Below are 22,259 nucleotides of genomic sequence, written 5' to 3'. Positions count from 1 at the left end.
GTTCAGAGCCACGGCTGAGAGCCTGACCAGGACACTGCTTCTACCAGGCCCCAGGGAGAAAGCATCATAGTCCATCTTTAAGAAAAGTGAAAAACAGGGGCTTCCCCGATGGCTCAGTGGTAAAGAATCCACCTACTAATGTAGGAGACATGGGTTTGATCCTTGGTCTGGGAAGATCGCACGTGCCATAGAGCAACTAGGCCCGAGCGCCCTAGAGCCCATGTAGCATATCAACAAGAGAAGCCACCGAAATGAGAAGCCTGAGAACTGCAAGGACAGAGCAGCCTCAGGTTGCCGCGACTAGAGAAAAACCCCTTGCAGCATTGAAGACCCATTACAGCCAATAAATAAATAATTTTGAAAAAAAGAAAATAAAACAAACAAACAAAAAAAGGGATTTCCCTGGTGGCCTAGTGGTTAGGATTCTGGGCTTTCACTGCTGTGACCCAGGTTCAATCCCTGGCTAGGGAACTGAAATTTCACAAGCCTCACAGTGTGGTGAAAAAAAGTAAGTCAAGTCAATTAGAACACACTAAGCACCAACTCTGTATAAAATGTTCCCATGCATGTTATTGAAGGGGAGGGCATAAAGGCAGGGAGGGGCCTTCCCTGGGGGTGGCTAAGACTACGAGCTCCCAATGCAGGGGCCCAGGGTTCAATCCTGGGTCAGGGGACTAGATCCCACGTCACAAGTATGAGATCCTGCATGCTACAACGAAGACCCAGTGCAGCTGAATAAATAAATGTTAAAAAGTTTTAATAAAAGTTAAATAAAATGAAGGGAAGAACTTGTTCCTGTCGTTCAGGGCTTCTTAGTCCCAGTGGGAAGTTGAGGCCAGTGGAGTGTGGGCATCCCCTTCCTGAACAGTGAGAACCAATAACATCACACTTGCCTCTATTTGCCCAGACTAGGAGCAAACATGGGCTTTCCCGGTAGCTCAGCTGGTAAAGAATCTGCCTGCGATGCAGGAGACTTGGGTTTGAACCCTGTGTTGGGAAGATCCCCTAGAGAAGGGAACGGCTACCTACACCAGTATTCTGGCCTGGAGAATTTCATGGACTGTATAGTCCAGGGGTTGCAAAGAGTCTGACATGACTGAGCGACTTTCACTGGAACAAATTTTGCTTTTCATTTAGTGCCTGAATTCTGTAGCAACTCACTTTTTCCTAGAGATCCTCCTGGATTCAATTTTTTCATTAAAATTTTTGTTTTTTTAAAAAAATATGCATTCTAATAGTACGAACCATTCTGAATTGTTTTGGGAGTCAAAGAGTCAAAAGCACTAAAAACATTATCTACTGGAGTGAAATAGCAGTACAAGAAAAACAGACACTGACAGGTCACAGAATCTTTGATTTGAAAGGGAACTGGAAGTCACAGAGTCAACGTTTCCCAAAGCAGGTGTCTGGTGCCACCCACATCAATTTGGGCCATACATGTGGAGGATGGCCTTGGAGAATGAAGGGTATCCTCCTCCAAGCTCTTGGCTGCACGGACCCTGCATTTTCCTGAGCTCACTTGCGGATCACCCTGTTGTGAGCCAGCAGTGATGGGAAATCCTCAGACTGAGCAGAGAGCTGGCTCCACTGACCTGCGTCTCTAGTGGCCCTGCTCCTGCCCTATGGAGGGCCACATTCCTCTCCTTCCTGGGACAGTCCATCAGAGATTTGACAGCAGAGGTCTCCAAGCTAAACTGGCACAGCTGCTGGGCCCCTCATCCCTGGGAGCAGAGCTCAGGCCCTCTCCATCTTCTGGTGGATGGACTCCAGTGTCCACGGTGTACCACATGGACGGCCCCAGTTGTGTGGGCAGCACCAGGAACCGCAGATGGGTCCCTATCTCTCTGCTCCTGTGGCTCCTGAGGCTGCAGAGCTGTTGGAGCAGCTGTTGCCTAGCCGGGGGCCTTTACTTTCATAAATAAGTGAATGAAAGGTGGGATTCTAGATATTCTAGGAAGTTTTCCCCAACTTGGGCCAACCCCAGATGGCCTCCTGCCTTCAACTGTGTGTCAGTTCTGTGTGTCAGAGAGGACTGGGTGGGAATTCCAGCTTTACCTTGATCTGCCTGTGTAGGTTACACAAGTAAGTAAATTCTTTGTGTTCTTATGTTCTTAGCTCATAAAACAGTGATGTAAAATCTCACAGGCTGACCCAAGGATTAAACGAAATAACCCACGAATAGCCTAGGCACAATGTCAGAGCTCCATAAAAGTGTGTTTCCTTCCCTTATTTTGGAACTGGAGCAAAACACCTGCAGATTGAGGTAGAGCAGACACGGAGGCAGAGTGCTGAGACGAAGAAAGGACTCTGGGTGCTAAGTTGGAACACCTCTGAGCCACACAGGGATCCTGGAGCTCAGGCAACTCACATTAATGGTTGTGGACAACAGAAGAGCCAAGGTGGCAGGGAGGGAGACTGCACCCACGGTCCAGTGGTCGAGAATCCGCCCTCCAAAGCAGGTGACACAGGTTCCATCCCTGGTTGGGGAACAAAGATCCCACAGGCTGAGGGGCAACTAAGCCAGGGCTGGCAGTTCCGAAGACCCAGTGAAGCCAAAAGATAAAATAAATATTAAATAGGACACTTGTGCCCCAGAATACTATGCAGACCTTAAAAGGCCTGAGGTGTTAACATAATCTGATAGAAGGTGGTATTACCAAAAAAAAAGGAAAAAGAGGTAGGGACGGTGGGATTATCAGGCAGCAACAGAGACACTCAGGAGTCGCGGGGCTCTTGGAGGCATCAGCCCTGTCCTGAGGGTGCTGCTGGAGTCGCTCTGCTCTCCGCCACTCAGCTTGATGTATGTCTTACTGAAGCCAACGATCCTTGAAGACGCGATCATCGCTAAGGCTTCTTTCTGCTCCGATTATAATAGGCAAATGCTGAGGAATTTATTCCGAGCTCTCCAGCCTTCCATCTGCCTTCCTTAGGGCTTGGCAGATTGCTTTCCAGTCCGCGGGCCGCTGCAGTCCAGTGCTCGTGCAGAGTGAGGCCGGGTCCGGACCCCAGCAGAGGCGCAGGTCGCTGAGCAGCCCAGCGTCCGGGGTCTCCGACTGGAAGAGCCGGAGAAGAGCCAGCATTTCCACGGAACCGAGAGGACTGAGGTGGGGCTGGGGAGGGGGCGAGGGAGGAGGCCAGGAGGACGGGGAAGGGAGGGTCTGTTTGCGGGTGGAGGGGACGTTCTGAGGGTGCGGCCCGGGAAGCCCCACCACCGCAGACCTGGCCCGGCCCCGCAGAGGCCGGGAGGGCCCGGGGCGCCTCTCTGTGTCACCTTTCGGGCTGCGCCTGGTTTCCATAGCGACCGCGGAGCCGGGCGCAGAGGAGGCTGCGGCAGGACCGGGCCTCCTCCTCGCGCCGCGCGAGTCGCGCTCTCCGGCCGCCGGAGCCGGGCGTGGACTGGGCCTGGGGCCGGCGGGGCGCGCTCAGCACGCGAGCGGCCGGAGCACCTGCGCGCGCCGAGGACCGCCGGCCCGAGGGCCCGCGGGTGAGTGCCGCCCCGTCCTCTCCTGGGCGGGTCTCCGCACCACACGGTCAAGCGCTGTTTGGACTGCTGCTGCGTTCAAAAGTCACACCTTTAAATCGCTTGTGGCTGGGAAGGCTTTTCGTTTCTGACATCTTGGTATTATTATCTCGTCTCCTAAACGCGCCCTTAGCGCAGCTGCGCCGTCTCGGAGCCTCCATTACCGATAGCGCCCCACCGCGCGGGTCCCCGCAAACGCCCCCCCACCGCAACCTACACGAGAGCCGGCGGGGCTAGGGCTCCCAGCCGCCTCCGCGCAAACAGCGGCTGCCGGATGCCCTTGCCGGCGCTGGGGGTAGCGCGTCCATCACCTCCGCAGCGAGGCCGTGCCCCCTCCCCCGACCGCGGAGTCTCCTTCCGGCCAGCGGAGGCCGCGCGCTCAAGCCCGGAGCCCCGGGCTGGACCCGGCGCGCGTGACCGCACCGGGGGCCGCGGTGGCTGCCGCGCAGGTGTTTCTCTCGGATAGCTCTGACAAAGGGTGTGAAGTTCAGCTGCTCCGGAAGCGAGGCAGGGGCCGAATGCCTTCCTGGAGACTGGCTTTGTTTAGAATCCAAGGATTGTGATTCCATGGTAAAATATCCTCTGGATGTAAAGCCCTCTCCTTGTCTGCTCATCCGTCCCCATCATCCCATCCCCCCACCCCCAAAGTTCTTCTAATTGGTCTGTTACTGTGATCAACGGTTTAGAGGTTTCGCTGTTATAAAGGTTCCTTTCGAGAGAGGGGTGAAGTCTTGCTAAATGAGAGATCAACAGAAGGCTGCACCTTTGGGAGCGGTTCTCAACCCGGCCTGCATGTTGGAACACCTGGGGAGCTTTAAAAGGTACTGATGCCTGGCTGTGGTCATTTTGTAATATATAGAGATACCGAATCACTATGTGGTGCACCAGGAGCTAAGATAGTGCTGTAGGTCAATTATACTTCAATTTGTTTTTTTTTAAATATATATATTTTCAATTTTATGTGTTTATTTTTGGCTGTGCTGGGTCTTCGTTGCTGCATGGGCTTTTTTCTAGTTGGGAAGAGCCGGGTATTCTCTAGCCGTGGGGCGCAGGCTTCTCATTGCAGTGGCTTCTCTTGTTGCAGAGCTCAGGCCCTAGGGCATATGGGCTTCAGTAGTTGCAGATCCCCTGTTCTAGAGCACAGGCTCAATAGCTGTGGCACACGGCCTTAGTTAATCTTTTGCATGTGGGATCTTCCTGGGTCAAGGATCCAAACGCTGTCCCCTGCATTGACAGGCGGGTTCTCTACCACTGAGCCACCAGGGAAGCCCAGGAATATTTTTTATATATTGATTTATTGCTGAGTGGTGCAGCTGAGAGACATGGTGTTAGTTCCCCAACCAGAGATCGACTCTGTGCCCCCTGCGTTGGGAGCACAGCATCTAAACCACTGCACTGCCAGGGAATTCCCAGTAAAATAAAATAAAATATTGATGCCTGGGTCCCATCTCCAGAGATTTTGGCTTAATTAGTCTGAGACACAGCCAATTTTTGTAAGCTCCAGGGTGATTCTAACGAGCTAAGTTTGCAGCCCACCATTCTGCTCAATCGGGATGGTGTTTTCCCAGGTGAGCTTGGTTATGGCTTTCTCTCTCCTGTGAGCAGCTGTCTAGGGCAGGTGTGTGACTGCTGCGCCAGTCCACATGCTCAAGCCCCTCAGAGAGGCTCAGGGTGAAGGTGCCGTTTCAGAGGAAGGAGGAAGCATCTCTCTGAGAACAGGTCTCCTCACTAAATGAAATGCTCTGATTTGTATTCCAGGGAAAGCGGGGGAAGAGAAGCATGCTTTTGCAAGTCCGCAGGCTGAGAGCTGTGTCCTCTTGTAGGTGATGGACTTCCTGTTAGTAGTTGTCAGGGTCACGTGTAGATCTCCCCCCTGCTGCGAGGAGGCTGGACACTTAGAAAGAAGGATGGACACCACAATTAGGAATGTGGTAGCCACTCTGAAGAAGGGAGAAGCAACTTAAGAACACCTAAGAGTTAGAAATTCTTATCTTTCTCAGGCCTGAAACCCTTCAGCATAGCTTGAACTCCTCCTGAATTTGAGGGATTTCCCTGAATATCTAAGGGCCAGGGTCACCTCTTCTCTGCAGTTACTACTGCCCACAGGAGAGCCCACCTGTCGGAACAGGTTTTTCCAGTGCTTTCGGTCTAAGGACACCTCATGAATATTCATAAGTGCTATGAAGGGGGTGGAAGGCAAGTTTGAGTTTGCAATGCCTAAGGTGCTCAAGGAAATTAGGTAAGGCCGGAAGGTTCTGATCATGAGACATTAGAAATGTAGACACACTAGAAAGCATAATTTACTGACCTGGAGCCAGAACTCCACCAGTCAACAGCTTCTCAAGGTGCTTGCTGTAGTTTTGGCTGATAGAGATTGGTTATGGTCTCCCTGATGGCTTGGCATAAAAGTACTGTCTCTTCTGAGACCCCTGGCAAGGCTTGGTCATTCCCCTCATCCATAGGCAAGAGAATTAGGACCTGTCTAAAGGTCATACAGCCACCTGATGTGGATCACTGTGGGAGTGGCTGGGAGACGGGTGTCCCCAGGATGACCTCAGCTCTCCCACATTCCTGCCTGGACTCACCCTCCAGCATCCCTGGGTGCTGACCTAGAGGGGCCTCTTCCCAGTGCCTGCCTGGTCCACGAAGCACTCTCATGTCTCTTTCTGGAGTGATCTGACCTCCTGAGACAATGCCTTTGCTTACCCAGCCTGGGCCTCCTTCTGGTTCCCCCGTAATCACTTGGCACGGCCAGGGTGTGGGCATAATTCACCCGCTGCTCTAGCCTCTTGGTTGGACTGGAGATGCTCTGGGCTAGTCCACATGAAGGATGGCCCCCAGGGGTTTCTGTGACCTCAGGCCCAAATGCCCTTTCCCAACATGACACCACAGAGCTGCCACATCTCAGGGAAAGGCCAGGCAAACCCTGGGAAGGCAGCTAGCCCCCGGATGGCCACTTGCGACAGCGACAGCACGTCTTAGTCCTCACTGCCACCTGCTTGTCCATGACCACCAATATCTAGTCTCTGAAAATGGGCGATTTATTTCACAGGCCTCTGGGGGCAGGTGTCCAGTTGATTTGGCTTAATCCATGTGTATCAGTTCATTGGAGGGGATAACAGAGACTGCAGTGTGAAATGAAACCCTGTTTTACATTTTTTTCAGACTGTGGATTATGACTCATTAGTGGGTCATGAAATCAGTTTGGTGGTTCATGGCCAGCATTTTAGAAAGAAATAACGAGGGACTTCCCTGATGGTCTGGTAGCTAAGAGTCCACGCTCCCAGTGCAGGAGGCCTGGGTTTAATCCCTGGTCAGGGAGCTAGATCCCATATGCCACAACTAAGAGTTCTCACACTGCAACTAAAGATTCAGCATGCTGCAACTAAGACCTGGTGCAGCCAAGTAAATAAGTAAATAATGATTTTTTTTAAAGAAAGAAATAAGAAATGTATTCAGATGAGTAAATGAATAAGAAAAAATACACAGATAATGTTCCTCACTGACAGTAATCAAAAGTGAAGATCATAGCAACTCTGCTTTACTTCTTGCTGATGGAAGTAACAATTAAAAACATAGCCTCTAATGCTACTAAGGGTGCTGTAAAATTGTGCTTTTTACTGTGGGTTGCATGTAAATTGGTAAAATTTGGGAGGAATGCAACATGATACTAGGAAAAGCTATAAAAGTACTATACCCAGGAATTTTTCCCAAGGAAGTTATTTAATAAAGATTTTAAAAATTCTAAATACATTAAAGATATCCTTGACTGTGTTAGTTATAATAGAAAAAAAATAGAAATAACTAAAATGTTCCCACATTAGAGGAACAGTTTAAAAATTTTGTGGTGTATCCGTATAATGGAATATTTTGTGTTTCAGTGAACGCTTACATCCAGACACATACAGAGAGAAATAGGGAAAGACTTATAAAATGAAAAAGAATATAAACTAGCAAGCACACCATGTTTGTAACTTTAAATAATCTGTGTATCTGTGGAAGACAAATGCCTATGTGCAAGTTGCTAAAGTGATGGGTCATAGTTTTAAAAATTCATTTGCTGTTGGGTATAAACCTTTCAAGACTGGAAGGAATCAATGTAAAGGAGAAGAAAAGAAATCCCAGAAATTATCTGGGTATTTGTTTTCTTGGCCCTAGAAACCAGAAAAATCACAAGGATCAAAATTACGTTGAATAACTTCATGCTGTGTGGATTTTTTTTACTCGTTGTAAGCTGGTGTCAATTTTGGTAAATTCCTTGCTTATGGCGGATAGTTTGTGAATAGCTGTTGACTGATCTTTACACATATGTGTGTGTGTATATATATATATTTATAATTTAATTATTTATTTGGCTGCGCTGGGTCTTCGTTGCTTCTTGGGGCTACTCTCTGGTTGCGGTGTACAGGCTTCTCCTTGCAGCGGCTTCTCTCGTTGTGGAGCACAGACTCTAGGGTGAGTGGGTTTCAATAGTTGTGGCTCCCACGCTCTGGAGCACTGGCTCAATAGCTGTGGCACGTGGGCTTAGTTGCTTTATGATCTTCCGAGATCAGGGATCGAACCCTTGTTTCCTGCATTGGCAGATGGATTCTTTACCACTGAGCCACCAGGGAAACTCTGGTTGATCTTTTAGTTATATGTGCTATAATCACAGTCCTGGGAAAACTTTAATTTGTCTCTAAAGAAGCATCAGAAATCTTAGTGGAAATAGCACTCTGTCTTTAACTGTATTTTCTAAGGGAACTTTAATTTTTCCAGCGTAGGGAATACAACTTTGGGAACTTTCCCCCCATTCAAACAGTTATAAGAACAGTTTAAATAAGTCACAGCCCTGAAGGGGTAAGATGTGTGATGGACAGAGGTCTGGGGAAACTTTGTTAGAAATCTGCCCAACGTGGACGTGTAAATGATTTATTTGAATTGGGACAGAGAGTAGGGAAAGAGGGGAAGCAGGGATCAGGCGGGTTCCAAACCAGAAATTTGGGACACCTGTTCTGTGGAATTTTCAGACCAGCTGGCCTGGGGTCACCTTGCCTCTGAGTTTGCGGTGTAACCTCAATGTAAACATTTAGTGTCTCTGTGTTTCCATCATCCTCAAGAGGAATGAAAACTCTTGCTCTCTTCTTTCCAAAGGCATATTCGGTGGAAGGTTTAGGTTTTATGCATATTTATGTGCCCCTTGCACTCCTTCCTGGAGGGTGTCTGCGTTTTCTTTTCTTTTTCCTGCATTCTCTGATAGGCCTTTCAGGAACAGAACACCAGGACATGGGAGGGGGATAGAGATGTAGGGGAGAGCCCCAAAGGGCAAGAGAAGAGAGAGACACAGAGAACATTGTACTTGGGTAGACTCAGAAGGCCAATATCAACTCTCAATAACTCTGTGAAGTATTACTTTCTCCGTTTTTCTGATTTGGAGAGGATTCCTGCTATTCAGAGACACTGATGTGATCAGAATTTTTCTGCAGAGACCAGGGAAGTGGGCTCGTTTTAGTCTCATGATGAAACCCGCACTCCTGTCGTGCCTCTGAGTCAGATGACTTGGGTTCACGTTCGAGTGCGGCACTCGTGAGCTCTGGGTCCCTGGGCAAGTCTTTTAACTTCTGTGAAGCTCAACTACCTTACATTAAAATAGGGATAATAATGACAAATGAGGTTGTTATGAGGGTTAGAACTTATACCTTTTGGGGGTTTTTGGTTTCCAGTAATGGAAGTAGGCTTTAGGGCTAACTTTGGGGAAGGGTGAGGACATTTACTGGAAGAATAGGAATTAGTTCACACAATGGAATGAAAAGTAAACAGGCAGGCCTCGGGAAGGATGAGAACCCAGGCAGCTAAGGGGCCCGAGAAAGCAGACAGACACTGGTTTCCTTCTTTAGTGACTCGCGACTGGATGAATCAGCTTCGGTTATTTTCAGTGTGTGTGTCTCTGCTCAACACTCAAATTCCAGGGGGAGAAGTCAGCCTGCCTGGCCTGGGCTGCCTCCAGAGCAGGGCACCTGATCACATGGCCACCCACAAAAGAGGTTGTAGGTGCCGTTACCCCACAAGAGGCCCTGGACGCTGGGCTGGCAAGAGCCACAGACGTCCACCCGGAGCCCTCCTGTGGGACGGCAGGCCCGGACCTGCGCACCATGGGGCCTCAGTGCTTTCCACGCACGTTAGGCTGGGACACCCTGGAAGGCGGTGTCGAACAGCACCCTGGGTGGACCCTCAAGTGCTCCTGCAGGAGGTTGGCCCACCACCCGGTAGAGCTGAGGCATTAACCCCCGGGGCAGCTCTGCCCTGCCCGGTCCCAGCTCAAGGTCCAGGCAGGTGGGCAGGGGAGTGGTCAGGTGTCACCTGTCCCTACTCTTTCCTCAGGGCTTTCATGGTCAGGAAGTAAACATCTCCAGGAAATCAGGGTAACTTCTCCTCTAAATAAGGTTAGGGGTGTCTGGCCCAAGTGGCCCAAACTATTTACAGGCTTCTCCTCGGCAGTTCTGCTGTAACAATCTCCGAGGGCACCATGCTGACATGTCTAGGCTGGGCTTCAGAGCAGGTGAGCTTTGGCTAAAGACCTGTGCTTGTGGGGGGATCAGGACCCAGAGACCATAAGTCTAGAGGAAATATGGGGCGATATGGATGCTTTCAGAGAAGGCAATGGCACCCCACTCCAGGACTCTTGCCTGGAAAATCCCATGGACGGAGGAGCCTGGTAGGCTGCAGTCCATGGGGTGGCTAAGAGTCGGACACGATTAAAGCGACTTAGCAGCAGCATGGATGCTTTTCTCATTAACTTTCCCTTTTTTGGGGGAGACTATTATGTTAAAATACAAAAGGAGGTTCCATAGTCTATTTTCTCCCAAAATGAAAGAGCACAAATAAGCCAAAGAAGGTAATTTCAAAGACTCCCCATCCCATCCCTCTCTTCACTGAGATGTTAGCATGTTCGTCTTTTCCCTCTTGAATTCCCTTTCTTCCTAACCCACCAACCTGCCTCCCCCTGGGGCAGTGAGATGGTCCTTGGGGAGGAACTCTGCGTGTTCTTTGCATGTGGGAACCAAGACAAGTTAAAAAGTTTCAACTCTTAAAACACTTCTCTCTCTCTCTCTCTCTCTCTGAGGGGCCACTCAGCCCCTTCTCCATAAAACCTCCCCTGACGTCTTGAATGGGCCCTTCTCAGTCTCACAAGATAATACTTCCTACCTGGCAATGATCCTTTCCTATCTGAACCCAATTGTCAGCTCCTTGAGGGCAGATCCTATGTCCTGTTTTTTTTTTTTTTAAACATTTATTTATTTATTCGGTTGTGCTGGGTCTTGGTTGAAGTGTGTGGGATCTAGTTACCTGACCAGGGGTTGAACCCAGGCCTTCTGCATTGGGAGCACAGAGTCTTAGCCCCTGGACCGCCAAGGAAGTCCTAAGACTGGCTTGTTTTCAAATCAGTCTTCAGTGTAGAAGAGAAGCAGGACATCAAGCTTTTCAGACCCTCTTGTCTTCAGTAGGTCCACATGACAGCGGAGGTTGCCCAGGAATCAAATTGTACCACACCCTCCTGTTCTTCCCCCTTGACTCTCATCCTACAGGTAGATGGCGGGCTTCTGAGTCCGTCCAAGGCAACCTGGAATCCTCAGGCTCCACTCATCCTACAGGTAGATGGCGGGCTTCTGAGTCCGTCCAAGGCAACCTGGAATCCTCAGGCTCCACGTAGCTTGGTTTTTCCTTGATGGTCCTTGCATTAGAACACTCTTGGGGTCATGATGAACTGAACTAGTGGCAGTGACGTTGAGAACAATTGAATTGAATGGACTGAGTTCCTACGGCACCACAGAATCCATCCACAGGCAGTGTTTCGGTCAGCATTCTTGGCTCGTGACAGAAAGCTGGCCAAAACTGGTTTAAGTTTTGTAAAGAAAGAGGGAAGGTATTGTTTCACACACAGGCTTCCCAAGAGACTTGAATCAGGGCTCACAGATTTGACCTGACGTAGCTCCCCACTCCGCCGTCTATGGGGTCGCACAGAGTCGGACACGACTGAAGCGACTTAGCAGCAGCAGCTCCCCTCTCACTTTTTCAACTACTCTCCTTCTGGTGCAGGTTCAACCTCATGGCTCAGGATGGCTGCTAGCAGCTCCCAGAGCTTCTTGCATCCCACATCAAGTCCAGAGCGGGGTTGGACTCAATCCTGACCAAACACAGCTGGGAGTTGGGGAGGGATAAGTTCTTCAGTGGGAAATTAGGATACTAACAGCTGGAGGGGAGAAGAGGCTGTGGAGAAAGCCACAAGACAAAAACAAAGCCAAGGGACCAGAAAGTTAGGCAGGAATTGAGAGTCATATTGGGTGGCTTGGCCACTCGATATGGAGGATGGCTCGTTGTGGACTCGCCCCATCACAGAACTGGGTGTTGTTGAAGAAATGCAAATGATTTTCGTATTAGCCAGTACTAAATATAACTCAGAGGACTCATCTCCTTTTATAGCTAAAAAAGTTTCTATGTAAGGACTTGTTACCCTTTTCAAAATTGTAATTTAGGGCATATGTGCTCTATTGAGCCATCTGTTCCACTACCTTCTTTACTGGTTCAGGTGCCATGGCCCTGAGCTTGTCTCATCATTTGAGCAGATTTTACTCTTGATTTCTCTATCTGTTCTCAGGGATTCTGGAGAAGAGTGGTTGAATGGAGAGAAAAGGAATCACTCATTTCACTATTCAATTCAGGGGACTTGGAAGCAAGGATACATATTTATTACCTTGATGGGTTAAACATACACCATAATAATCAAAACAACAAGATATTGTTTTTCATCTGTCAAATGGCAAGGATTACAAAAGAGATGTCCAGGATTGGCGAGGGTTCAGAGAAATAGCCACATCTTAGATGGCTGGTGAGGATAGAACTGCTGTAAACTTTCTGAAAGGCCACTGGCAATATGTGTGAGACATTTAAAAAATGTGCATACGTTTTGACCAAGCAATTCCATTTCTAGAAATATATGCAGGACAGTGAGGGAGACACAGATGTAAGGAACAGACGTTTGGACTCCGTGGGAGAGGGCGAGGGTGGGATGATTTGGGAGAGTGCCATTGAAACATGTATATTACCATAAAATGGATGACCAGTGCAGGTTGCATGCATGAGGTGGGACACTCAAAGTGGGGGATCTGGGGTAGCCCAGGGGATGGGGTGGGGAGTGAGGTGGGAGTGGGGTTCAGGACGGGGGAGACGTGTGCACCTGTGGCTGATTTGTGTTGATGTGTGGCAGGGACTACTGCAATATTGTAAAGTGATTAGCCTCTATTTAAAATAAATTAAAAAAGAAAGAAAAAAAAAGTGCATAAATTTTGACCAAACAATTCTATTTCTAGAAATATTAGGAAATAATCGTAAAATATATAAACATTTACATATATGGATAATCCTTGAAGTTACATATAATAATGAAGAATTGAAAATAATCTTAATGCCTAAAAACAGAATTAAATAACTTATGGTATAGCCATATGATGCAACCATTTAAAATCATCTTTTAGAATAATCTACATGGCATGGGAAAATTCCTGGTCTTGTTAAGGAGAAAGTATTAATAGATTACAAAGCAGTTTGATCAATTTTTATTTAAAAAAAGATATACGCAGGGGGCCTTCCCTGGCAGTCCAGTGGTTAAGACTGCAGGGGGCATGGGTTGGACCCCTGGTTGGGGGCAGGGGAGATATATACAAAAAAGAAAATACACATGTACACACAAAAAAAGTATAGGAAAAAACATATATCAAAATTGTAACACTGATATGCTGGTAAGAGGAATGGCTAGATTTTATTATTTTTGTAATTTTCCCTATTAAACATTTTAAAATGATGGACATGTATTACTTTGGAAATTAGGAATTTTCCTTTTCTTAAAAGTGAGACAGACCACACCACAATTCTTTCAATGGCCACAGTATGGATGGACATCATCCTGCCTTCTGTTTGGTTCACGTACAGGTATTCCTGGGTGCCTTCAATCTCTCCACCTTCCTCCCCAACACAGGCCCTGTCCCCAAACCCCACCCCATGCTCCTCCTGCCCTGGGGCAGGAGCCATCTAATGCCAGCTTGTATGTTTAGCTGGGGATAGAGTCCTGGCACCTGCTGATCTGATCCATTCCTCACCAAGGGGGTCTGATGTTTTCCACACTCATCTAATCAGTAGGTGCAGGCTTCCTGGACGATCCATCAGGATTACCTCAAACAGGTGCCCAAGAAATACCTGGATGCATAAATAAAACACCCAGATAAGCAGAGACGTTTTAGAGCTCTCTGGGGATGGGACAAGACAGAGGCACTATGGGAGTGAAAATTAACTGGATGGGTAAGGGCTGGATCAGGCAGACAGCAACTTGGAAATACTGACTCCAGGGTGGCCATGCTCAGCCTTCTCAATTGATATCTAAAGTTTACTGGTTTCCACGCCATTTTGCTGGCCTGCCCATCCCTGTGACGGTTTCAGCAGTTTAAAAAGAATGAAATCATTAGCCCAGCTTATTTTTTCAAGCTGTGGCACCACTGTCAGTGGAGCAGGATAGTTCACTCAATGGCAAATCAGGAAGTTCCCCGAATTAGAGTCAGCAACCCCACACAGGGAAGCCCCTTTGTCACGGGCATGGGTTGATTCTGTCTCCAGGCACCATAGGGAGTGGGGCGCAGTTTTTGTTGCCCTTTTCTGTGGAATTTGCCAGATGTGTCAAAGACATAATCTCATTGACAACATATGAACAATAAGCCAGTAAAGTGAAGTAGAAGGTGTTTCTCCCAGTTTACGTAAGTCCACTGAGAGCACTTGCTGTACCAGGCTTCTCTGTTGCATGGTGTGGGTTTTTTGTTGTTGTTGATGTTGCTATTTTGTATTTCTTCCCCTATTGCTTATAAGGTTCTCTACTTGCTACATATGAAAAGTCTGTGTTCACTTAGGGAGCAGGGGTTGCAGGGGCCAGTCCACAACTTGGAAAACTAAATGCCTTATTCAACAGCGTTGTTACAGGAGGCAAGTGCATCAGTTCGCTTGCAGCTTTGCCTGTAACAGACTGCTCCTAACCTTCCTGACGTGACTGAGGCTGAAATATTACAGGTCCAGGGATCAATGTAAAACACGATACAGGTGCATCACATTCTCTTTTGTATGGAATGCAGTTGGTTCTGAAGAAACAGGAGATAGCCTTGCGTTGTGGGGGATGCGAAGGTAGGCACTGTAGTTAGACCTCCACTGTGTGTGCCTTGCGCAAGTCAACTTCTCTAAGCCTGTCTGAGGCTGAAATGAGGTGATACATGCAAAGCACTTCCAAACAGTACCCAGCGTATTGGAAGCATTTATTAATGCTAAATGTAAGCAGAAGGAGCTGCTGCTGTAAATGAAGGAGAGAGGTAAATGTGTCAATAAAAATTGCATAGTATAGGGCAGAAAATCAGGGTTTGCGGAACACAGAGTAGAAGTAGGAACTCTATAAGCCAGAATCTTCTGTTCATCAGACTGGGAAGGCTTCATGGAGGAACTGGACTTTCTCGAACTCTGCCTAATAGTTGGAAGATGAGTTGTCTGGGTGGGGAGTGGAGCTACTAAGGGTACCCCAGACACCTGATACAACTTGGAAGAGGGTTGAGGGGTGTAGGGAGGTTGAAAAGTTTTGGGACTTCCCTGGTGGTCCAGTGGTTAAGGCTTCAGGCTCCCAATGCAAGGGGCCTGGGTTCTATCCTAGCCAGGGAGCTAGACTCCATGTGCAGCAACTTAAGAAAGATCCCTGGTGCTGCAGCTAAGACCTGGCACAGTCAAATTAAAGAGTTCTGAAAAAAGAAAGTGGACTTGTCAGGAGGGTTGTTACCAAAGTGCAGGCCTGCTGCCCGTGTAAACCTCTAAAACAGAGTAGGTGGGACCCTTTCAGGATGCTTTCAAGTCTTGAATTTGACAGGCAGGGAGACTGAGAGCTCACTGTCCTTGTAGAGTTAAATGGCTGCCACAGACTTGAGGTAGTGACCAGCATTTTGGCAATTCTGATGAGGCCTGACCAGCAAGACCTGTTGCTGAAGCCAGGGGCTCTGGACAGTTCAACACGCAAACGAATTATTAACTGAGGTGTTGTCTGATTATGTGGAGAAAGAGAGAAGATGAGGAGGTGACTCTCAGTAGAGTCAAATTAGAGTAGAAATTATTGGGCAAAGTGTGGCCCTCCACATATGAAAAGAACGCTCTGCTTTCAGAGAGGGAGTCAGAAAGGATATTGACTTTGTCTTCACAAAAGCTGGGGTTAATACTGTCTGAACAAAGGAACTGGTGTCAACTTTCAATCAAAGTTCTTTAGCTGATGTCCCAAATTGAAGAACATATGTAAATATTGCTAATCACAAGCCAAGGATTATAGACTTGCAAAGTATGAGAAGGACTACGAGAGATCAATTCTACTCCAATATCCTTATTGGATTAGATGAGACAACTGACAACCGGACGGCGGAAAGGCACACGCAGATATCTTCTTCAGTTCTCTCCATATTTTCTTTTCGTTCTCTTAACTCCAAAATTTGAGAATCCCCAATCTCTTTGTTTCCTGTCTGGATTGGATCAGATAGAAAATTCCAGTTGTGTTGTGCGGCGGCTACAGAGCGCAACAAATAACGTGCCCTTTAATCGCATCCTCTCTCCTCCCTTTCTGGCCGGCTTTGATGTGCCCACCATGCTTTTCCATTGGTCATTTCGTGCGGTTCCTCGCCCCCGTCCAAGGTTCTCAACCAATCAGCTTCTCCCTGGTCCCTCGGGGCGGGCTTTGAGGAATATACCACTGAACCTGCGGGGGGAGTGGAGAGAAGGAAGGGTGTGGAGGCGGCCCTCTCTTTTACCTTCTGCATAGAACCATGAGCTTCTGGCAAAGTCTGAGCCAGCGGGTCGCGCCGGCGGCCCTGGGGACGGGCGGCAGAGCGGGTTCCGGAGGCGCGCTGAGGTCAGCGCCCCGAGGCCGGGGTCCGGTGGTCGCGCCCCAGGGGCCACAGCCCCGCCCTCCCATGTGCCCGCCCCACCCGGCGGCAGCGCCGCTACCACAGCAGCAGCCGCGGTGCTGCTCGCGCGGGACGCCGACTGCTGAGGGGGCGGCTGCGGGGCTGAGGCGCCGGCCCGAGTGGGAGTCGCCACGGGGCTAGGCCGCCGGACGCCACGGCCGAGGGTCTGGACTGTGGGCTGCGGCCGGGACGCTGGCGCAGCGCGGCATGAGGCGGAGGTGAGACGGGCTCCGGACCTGGCCCGGGACCCGCGCGGGCCGGGCGCCTCCCTCTGGCCGCCGCTGCAGCCCCGGAGCGGACGGCAGGCCCGGGTCTGGGGCCGCGGGCGGCGGGCGGGAGGCTGGACGTGCTTGCCAGGAGCGCCGCCGAGGCCGGGCACGAGGGGACCCGCGAGCGGACGCGCAGCTGAGGAGCCGCGCCGGAGAAGGAGGGCGCGGCGGGACCTCGACTCCCTCATTCCTGCGGTGGCCCTCCGTCCCCTCAGGTCCCCATGTGTCTCCCCTTCCCCCGTGTCCCGCATCTCCCCTCTCCCCCCATGTTCTTTGTCCTCTTGTCTCCTTGTGCTCCCATTCCCCCGTGTCCCCCCCCCCCCAACTCCCCCGTGCCCCCCAACCCCCGGGTGCCCCCATCCCCCATGTGCCCCCTGTCCCCGTGTCCCCCGTCCCCTGAGGCTCACGGACCGCCCTAGTCTTCCGACTCCCCGCAGACTCACTTGAAGGAAGGCGTCTGCAGCCCCGCACACAGCCTGTGAGCTCTAAGGTGGCGGCTGTTTACCGCAGGCATCGGTTACGGTGACATCAGTGCTTAGTGCTGAGAAATGCAAGCCAGTTGTGAGCAGTGTTTTCCTCGAGGCTTACACCTTCTCATTTTCTGGGACGTGGATGGGGAGATGGCGTTTAAACTTGGCGAGTCCCATCTGACAGTCTGCCTGGGAGACAGCCGTTTGGATCGTACCCCGGGGGTGCGGGTGAGGTGCGATGGGTTTTGCAGTGAGCACAACCTTCCGCGTCTGCGCTGGGCTGGCGGGGAGGCCCTGCCCTCCTTACCTGGCCACGCAGATGGCAGCTCCTGGTGCTGGCTCTCCTCCGAGCACCTCTGTAAAGGGCCCTCCAGAGGCTTGTATACATGTCTTACTTCATTGTCAAGTGGACTTGGTCAGAAACTTGGCTCAGGTTGTTGTGGCTCTAGAGTGAATTCTCCTTGTGTTCTAGGATTTTAAATTGTTTTTATTTTTTGGATAGGATACTAAACACCATGGCTTAATTCCAGAATTATAGGGAAAACAGGGTTTAGATGGTCCTCTTGCAAAGAATCTTCAGGAACTTAGACCTGGTTCCTAGCTAAGCTGCCTTTTTGTGTTCACGATGCTAGCCTTTGAAATGTCTAGAACTTGACTGCTAGATTTCGAGGTCCCCCCACCCCATACCTTATGGTTCAGGTGATCATGGTGTTTCTAGGTGTGGGGCAGAAAATGGGCTCTAGAGTAATGTGTACCAAATATTCTGTGCAAGTATACCTAGCACATAGTAAGTGTTTAATAACCATAAGTAATTTTTTTTTCTTTCCTGTTTGAGTTTGGGAGACCTGTGGATGATGAAATTGGATACAGCTTTGTTTGCATGCTCCCTTTTTAAGTTAAGACTAACCCTCCAACCCCCGATTCTTCTTCCCATCCCAACCTCTAGCTCTCACACCAAAATTTTTATGGTCCGTTAAAAATGAAACTCAGACCTCTGAACCTTGAAGTAAATATCAAACAAGAAACAATTGAGCTCTTCCTTCCAGCTCACATGTGCTTTTTTTTTTTTTCAGAAAGGATGGTACATACCATAGATGAGATCTTACTCAGCACAGGAGAATAAAGGGTCAGAGTGGACCCTTTCTTGGGTCTGTTGAAAATTCCTGTGGGTAAGGATTTTGGTTGCTGTTGGTTTAACCTGTCCAGGTGGAACCATAAGCCTTTCCTAATTTCTGTTGGCACTGGCATCTAAGAAATGGCCTGGGTGGATGACACCTGACCAGCAAACAGGGCACACTCCTAGATTTGATGGGCTGTACCTCTGAACTGGGCTTTGCAGGGAGCAGCCATGTACCCCCCTCCTACTGTACCAGGCTCATTATGACCAGATTAAAAGGCTATCAGAACTAATGTTCTTGAAAGCCTGAGTAACATCAGTGGTTTATGTATGTCCTGTTATACTGGATGTGACGTTTCAGTAATAATCATACTCTGGATTTCCTTACTGCTTTTCTTTGAGAAAGTGAAAGCTTTTTTATCGCCTGTTATCTCACTGATTCTTTTTTGTCTGAGGTCATCAGGTTTAGTGCAGTATATTATTTCCCACTTTATGGATAAAGAAATGGGGGGGACATTATTTGCTCTAAGTTGTGAGTTGATGGCTAAGTTGGACTTCGATTTTTCCTTCCTATAGAATTTCACTAATACTTTCATAAGGGAAAAAACCCTCTTTTTTTGAAACATGGAAGACTTAAAGATACCAAACCATTATGCTTTTCAGATTACTAGACAGCTGAGAATAGTTGACATTTGTTGGGTGCTTATGTGTGCCAGGCGCTTCACGTACATCACCTCATTTGTTCCCCATGACAGTCTATAAGGTAGGACATGTTATTTTCCCTGGTTTTACAGTTGATGAACTAGGGTTTGGTGAGATGGAGGTCAAGGCAGTGACAAGGCAGGTCAGGCCTCAAAGCTGGGCTGATTCTGAAGTGTGTGCTTCTAACCTCCCTGGGTGTTAGTGGAGACAGGGAGCAGACAGCAGAGCCCCTGACACCTGTTGTCGCTGCTTGCCTGGCTCTGATGGGCTGTGCTTGTACAGGGGTTTCATTTTTCATTGAAGTAGAATAGTGGAAAAGATTCTGGACTATTCCTGGGCCAGAAGCATTCTTTAGCCAGGTCATTACTTAAGAAAAAAATAAGAGTTGAAAAAATATCTGTATTTGGAGAGTGTGAAATGTTTTATGAGGCCAGATGGGGAACATAGAAAGGGAGACAATTGAAATGGTTTGTGGACGAAAGAAATGTGTGATATTCTAACCCAGGTAACTCCTTTAGTACCCAGGCTTTTAAACTTAAGCTGCAGGTTGAAATTGTAAACCTGGAGGCCTGGCACTTGGGCTAAAATCTGTGCAGTAAATAGACTCTCAGTTTCTACTTTAGGTGGCAGAGTTGAAAATCTGACTCCTTTTTGGTTTCTAACTTCTACAAATAATGTGGTACACTGGGCGTGTGGGGATATTGTTCAGAAATTTACCTAAACTCTCTCTGGGCTTTCCCTTGCCTCCACGCACTCTTCTGTCACCTTTGGTTCCACTCTTCAGAATTCAGCTCTGATTCTGTGGAGTGGCTGGTGGAGGGGACAGAACAACATCTCTTCCCTCTGGGGCTCAGCTGCACATGACTTGCTGTTTTCTTGGTGTGGGCTTTAACTGTCTTCTGGTGTTAAGGCTTATTATGATAATCAAGAAACTGGGGAGGGAGGACAGGGAAACTGTTGCCCTAAAAACTCTGCAGTTCATTCACTTTTTGTCAACGTCAGTCTTCACAGAGAAGAAAAAAATCACCACAATTAAAAAAAAAAGGAATAAAGTGGTAATAATCAGATTAAAGAAGGGAGAAGTAGGATTGTTGGTTTGAACACTGGAGGAAGGTGGAAGAGGAAAGGCAGGCGTGTCTGCTAAGTGGTCAGTCCTCAGAGGTGCCTCCTCACTGTGGAGAGGAGGAAAGAGCAGGCGTGTGTGTGTGTGTGTGTGTGTGTGTGTGTTTGGCTGAAGGCCAGGAGGGGGTCTTCTTGTGTTAGGCCGGTCTACAGAGGTCTGTTTAACCGTATATCCAGGGATGGATCTGGTCTGGTGGACTCTGGAAGGAGGGGAGCAGCATTCCATCAGGCGGTTGACTAGTAGCTTTTATTGATTTTTCCTTACTATCTTGAAACAGCTAACTACACAAAAGGCAGCGTGGAACTTTGGTTGGTCTGGCTTCGTCCTGTCTCTTCCCCTGCCTCTTTTCTGTTGCTACACGTCAGCATTGGAGCTTGAAGACGGGCAGAGCAGCCCAGAGGTAGGACCAGGGGTGGACGATACTTCTCTACCTGTCACCCCCTGGGTTGTGACAACACACCGCCGCAGGCTGTCCCGGCCTACAAAATGCCCACTTATGAAGGCCCCAGCGACACCCCTCCCTGCCTTCCCTCACTTTACCCCCTCCAGCTGCCTTGTGATTGAGTCGTTGGGGTTTGTGAGTGGGAGAGGAGGAGAAGTGGGTAAGCAGTGTCTCGATGGTGGTCTCTGCAGGAGCGCATGGAGGAGGGTGGCTGTCTGCTGGGCCTGTTCTGAGCGGCTGCTCGGTGGGGGCGGCACACTCAGTCCTCATGGCACCCCTGTCTCCTGCACGAGGGCCCTGAGGCGGACAGCTCAGTGATGGCCCCGTTGGGAACAGTGGGCTCAGCTTCAAACTCAGGCGTTCAGGTCCAGAGCTGTGCTGTCACTGACCAGTCAAAGGCGACTGACTGGGGTGGACTCACCTCCGTTCTGGTGGCCACCCTTTCTCTCTTCCAACCATCCCTGCACTGTTTCACATTGTCCTTCTCTTCACTTTTGCATTATCTGCTTGAAGTGGTCTATGAGAGGTGCATTTAGATTAAACTGACGTATTCCATCAAAACGGGCAGAGTTGGAGGAGATAACTTTGAAGCATCCAGAGGGGAACACCTGTGGGTGCCCCAGAAGGTGCACTTAGCACAGTGTAGGGTCTTCAGGCACCTCGGGCTGGGCCATGGGATCTGGAAAGAGTGTTGATTACAAGTCTGCTCCCTGAAAAGCTCAGGAAACCTGTCCCCTTCCCTCCTGTACTTTTTTGCCTAGCGTGGGTTTCTGATTCCTAAAACCAAGAACTCACGCAAACCCTATCATTGTCCTAGCTCAACTACTTTATGGATGATTTTTATTTTATTCTGTTTTTAAATGAACTAGTGTGGGATCCTAACCACTGTTTGGAACAGAACCTTTTACCCAGTTTGGTCATCTGGTCAGAGTCATTTGTTTCCCTATGAAAAACGAATAGGAAGTATTTGAACTCGTGACATGGACCTGTTTCAGTTTGTTTCCAAAGCAGAGAGGCTCGTCTCAAAACCAGACTTGCATAGGTAGGGGAAAAAACAACCTTCTGCCTTTGGCATTTTAAGCACCTTTCAGTTCAGTTCAGTTCAGTCGCTCAGTCGTGTCCGACTCTTTGCGACCCCACGAATCGCAGCACGCCAGGCTTCCCTGTCCATTACCAACTCCCAGAGTTCACTCAGACTCATGTCCATCGAGTCAGTGATGCCATCCATACCATAGGCAATTATATAGGATCAGCTATCACTCAGTGAGTCTTACTGTGGGCCAGACACTGCCGAGTACCTGTGAGCACACACCACTTCTAGTCTCCTGCTTCCCATTCAGGAAACTTCCAGAGAGGCTGAGGTCCAGAACCATAGATACTCTGCGGAGGCTGGATGACTGCAGATCCTGTGCATTTAATCACCTTGCTGTGAGGTGATGTGTGGAGGGAGCAAAAAGAAGAGGAAGCAAGGAAGAAAAGGACAGTAAAGGGCAGGGGAGAGAGATTGGTGAGATGGCAGCATGTCTGGGCCTCCAGGGCTCACTGGACTCTGTGTGCCTCAGTGGGCTGAGCATACCCAGAGATGCTGCTGCCTGGACCACCCTCAGGGAGCCTG

At 49.1% G+C, this 22,259-nt stretch overlaps 1 protein-coding gene across 14 annotated transcripts in view; it reads left to right on the top strand.

Moving 5' to 3' along the window:
- The first annotated feature begins 2,616 nt into the window (after nucleotides 1–2,616).
- MICAL3 (microtubule associated monooxygenase, calponin and LIM domain containing 3) overlaps nucleotides 2,617–22,259 on the top strand; it is a 157,006-nt gene continuing 137,363 nt past the window's right edge. For 11 of the 14 annotated variants that reach the window (XM_059887157.1, XM_059887156.1, XM_059887155.1 and 8 more), the window contains exon 1: nucleotides 16,541–16,739. The gene's annotated coding sequence lies outside the window, so the exon portion shown is untranslated. Of the gene's footprint in view, nucleotides 3,105–3,401; nucleotides 3,485–4,035; nucleotides 4,342–16,540; nucleotides 16,740–22,259 lie in introns of those variants that run through there. The other 3 variants (XM_059887146.1, XM_059887147.1, XM_059887148.1) reach the window with 3 other exon arrangements.

Source organism: Bos taurus, chromosome 5 (genome assembly GCF_002263795.3).
Source record: "Bos taurus isolate L1 Dominette 01449 registration number 42190680 breed Hereford chromosome 5, ARS-UCD2.0, whole genome shotgun sequence".
NCBI classification, from domain to species: domain Eukaryota; kingdom Metazoa; phylum Chordata; class Mammalia; order Artiodactyla; family Bovidae; genus Bos; species Bos taurus.
The sequence above is the reverse complement of the archived record's forward strand: the minus strand, read 5'-3'. Positions and strand labels throughout refer to the sequence as shown.